The sequence below is a fragment of the Notothenia coriiceps genome, unplaced genomic scaffold (genome assembly GCF_000735185.1).
Source record: "Notothenia coriiceps isolate Sejong01 unplaced genomic scaffold, NC01 NC01_scaffold00015253, whole genome shotgun sequence".
Taxonomy (NCBI): Eukaryota; Metazoa; Chordata; class Actinopteri; order Perciformes; family Nototheniidae; genus Notothenia; species Notothenia coriiceps.
In genome coordinates, this window is record NW_011347954.1 from 1 (window position 1) to 3,533 (window position 3,533).

General features: G+C 44.6%; 1 long non-coding RNA gene across 2 annotated transcripts; it reads left to right on the plus strand.

Annotated features, from left to right (window-relative positions):
* Nucleotides 1-1,006: 1,006 nt before the first annotated feature.
* LOC104948839 (uncharacterized) lies at nucleotides 1,007-3,148 on the plus strand. Of its 2 annotated transcripts, XR_798739.1 has the most exons (4): nucleotides 1,007-1,447; nucleotides 2,820-2,910; nucleotides 3,018-3,055; nucleotides 3,124-3,148. It is a non-coding gene; the product is annotated as an uncharacterized lncRNA (long non-coding RNA). The 2 variants fall into 2 exon arrangements; XR_798738.1 differs by having other exon boundaries at nucleotides 1,007-2,910.
* Nucleotides 3,149-3,533: the final 385 nt, after the last annotated feature.

Genomic DNA, 3,533 nt, shown 5'->3' on the forward strand with positions numbered 1-3,533 from the left:
TGGTGCTGCGTAATTGCGTCATCGTTTGCGTCATGACGTAACCGTTTGCGTGCCTGCTTCATAAAGCCAAACCGCGCGGAAACCCCTCACAGCTGACACCGACAACAACAACAATGGTCGATTGTGCTCCAGCTTCCTCTGTACCTCTTCAGAAGAGCAGATTCCCAGCAGGTAGCTGGTCTCTTCAGTGGACCACTGCTGCTTGTTAAGTTTCTCCATCGTTGTACAAACTGGATAAAACGCAGGCTTTTTGTTGTTGTTCAGGAGTTGATCCCGCCCCTGCCCCCGCCCCGCCTCGACGTAAGCGTGACGTATGCGGTGCTTTTGCTCTGGCCGGACAATTTTTTGGTGCTTGAAACGAACCGGATTCCGGAGCTAAGAGGCTGCTCCGCTGCGGTGTGAAGAGGAAAACCCGGTGCTTTTCAAGCTCCAGCTCCGAACCGGCCCTGAAACACCGTTGGTGTGAATGAGGTAACAGTGTTAAGAGCAAGAGCTTGGTCACATCATGCAGTACTTAATGAACATCACGTGACCAACCTCTTGCTCTTAACACTGTGAGCCATGTTCATGCTCAACTCTCTGACTGCTTCTTCACATTTTACCTGGTAATACACTTGATTCTTTTTCTGCTGCATCATCATATGCACAGCAGCTACAGTGTAGTTATGGTAATGAACATCTTAGGTCCCAAACTCTTTGAAGGTGGGGGAGGTCATTCACTTCATTCCACTTCTTCCATGGAATGCTCTTAACATCCCGATAGCAATGAATATCTGAAGAGCTTTGACAAAAAATACATAAAAAATGTCATCTGTGGAAGCTGTAGCGCTGTAAAAAGCACGACCAATCATCTGAGCCGGCTAAAGTAACTGGATGGCCTACCTGCCTGTCAGCCTTCCATCTGTGCACAAACTTATCTGCTGCCCTCATTGGTCATGTGCACGTTCGTGTGTTGGAGGAGGGGCTCTGTGAGGAAGTCTGAAGGAAGGGGCAGATCTTTTCCGGTTGTGTATTTTCAGATTCTAGTGCACTCCAGCTGGTTTCTCCATTCTTACCTACATACCTTTAAACATTCAGTTTAAAGAAACACTGAGAAATGACATTCTCTGATCTGTTTGTTGTTAGGAGCAAAGCACATCCTAGACATGTTTTTTATATATCTGTATATATCTGAGACCCATTATACCTTCAAATAGCATGATAGGAGACCTTTAAGGTTATGTGATGAATATACAAAGAACGTGAGATTTATGCAATAACAAATCTTTGAAATTCTCCAAAAAAAGGTTAATTTACAAGAAAAAGTCATGTTTGTTGTGTTTCACCGGATGTTAATAAAGTTTGTTTTGTTCCTGCTGCAGCGTGTTAATAAAGTGTATTTGTTGTGAGTGACTGTGTTCTTCCCCTGAAGACTGAAGCAGCGCTTCAGCGAGGACGAGCGGGAATAGTACGTTGCTGCTCCGCCATGTTTGGTTTGTCCTAACAACTTCCTCCGGTTCATTAACAGGAGCTGTTCTCTGATTGGTGCACTAACACCTCCTCTTCCTCCTTTCTCCTTCTTCTTCGTTGGTACAGGGGTTACTGGTGCCACCTCTCTGGTTGTATGAAGGTGATCAGTGCCACATGTAGAGATGAGGGTCTGATATCTGAGTTATACATCAAGTGATCAGGAGAGAGTGCTGCCCCCTACTGAGGTACACACTTTGCTACCTGGAGTGTGTACTCAGTGTAAAGTACTTTAAGTAGGTAAAAGTACTCTTTCTACAGAACGCTAATTACATTTTTTGTTTTCAATTAATTTAGTTTGATTGAACTAATAGATTTAAAAAAAAATGGGAAATAATAAATATTAAAGCGGAGGTTAAAAATCTACACTCACATGTGGCACTAATCACTGCTCATACACCATCAACACTGGTGTGTGTGTGTGTGTGTGTGTGTGTGTGTGTGTGTGTGTGTGTGTGTGTGTGTGTGTGTGTGTGTGTGTGTGCAAATGTTACACTAACAGATGTGGTGCTAACGTGTGATGCTAACAGCTGTGATGCTAACATGCGATGCTAACCCTGCTCCCACACTTTGCTTCATTTGATACATAACGTCAGCCGGCGGCGAGACAGAGATAACTATGAGCCGGTGCAAAGGTAACGGGTCGAGCGTGTTTATCTCTGTGTCGTGACCCCGTGAACCCGTGCTAGCTAGATAGTTAGCTGCTTAGCTAATGCCAAACATCCAGAGATGGGAGAAGTAACAGAAATACGGCATTGAATAAAATACTGCATCAAAAATACTACCTTTTTAAAAATACTGCATTTAAAGTCCTAACATCAATGTTTACATTAAATTAATAGAGAAGTATTCCCAGGTCAATTTAAAGTATTGCAAATAGTTTATTTATTGTATTTGAGCAAAAATACAGAATTATTCTTAGTGAATTGTAATGACGTAAAGCACTTGTTCTACTGAATGTGCTTTAGTAGTAAGAGAGGAGGACTTGTATTTAGAGTAACGAGCTAGCTTCAAGGCAACACAGAACGAGCTAGCTTCAAGGCAGCACAGAACGAGCTAGCTTCAAGGCAGCACAGAACGAGCTAGCTTGAAGGAAGCACAGAATGAGCTAGCTTCAAGGCAGCACAGAATATCTACAAAATGAAACTGTTTATTTTTAACGTGTTGCACCCTGACGACCATCCTATCCTCACTGTGTTGTTTTATTGCAGCTGTGTCAATAAAGGTGTGTGTTTCTACTTCCTGTTAGCTCCCTCTGTCTTCAGCAGGGCGGCTACATGCTAACAGCTAACGGCTCACTTCCTGTTTCACAGCGTTGCCTCGGCGATGCACTCGGAGACTCCGGACCGATACGAGCGACTCACCTCCGTCTCCAGCTCCGTGGACTTCGACCAGAGGGACAACGTGAGACTCCTTTACTCCTCCATTACTCCTTGAACTCCTCCTTTATCCCCCTTCTCTCATCCCCCCATCACCTCCTCTCCTCTTGACTCTCCTCTCTGTGTCTGCAGGGTTTCTGCTCCTGGCTGACGGCCATCTTCAGAATAAAGTGAGTATCATCTAATATCAATTTAAGTCAACAACAACAAAAACAACAATTCCCCCCTCCTCCTGTAGGGATGAGGAGATCAGGGAGAAGTGTTAGCTTGATGGTGATGATGATGGTGGTGATGATGATGATGATGGTGGTGGTGGTGGTGATGAAGATGATAACCTCCTTCTCCCCTCTCTCTCCAAGTGAGGTTCTTACCCTCATTACCTCTGCCCGTCCTACCACCTGTCCTCTGGACCCTATCCCCTCAGACCTCCTTCAGACTATCGCTCCTGATATTCTACCGTTTCTCATTTCATCAACACTTCTCTAACTTCTGGTCACTTTCCAAACAGTCTCAAGGAGGCAAGAGTAAACCCTCTCCTAAAGAAACCCACTCTCAACCCGTCTGATGTTATAAACTACAGGCCTGTCTCTCTCCTCCCGTTCCTGTCTAAAACACTTGAACGCGCTGTCTTTAAACAACTCTCCTGTT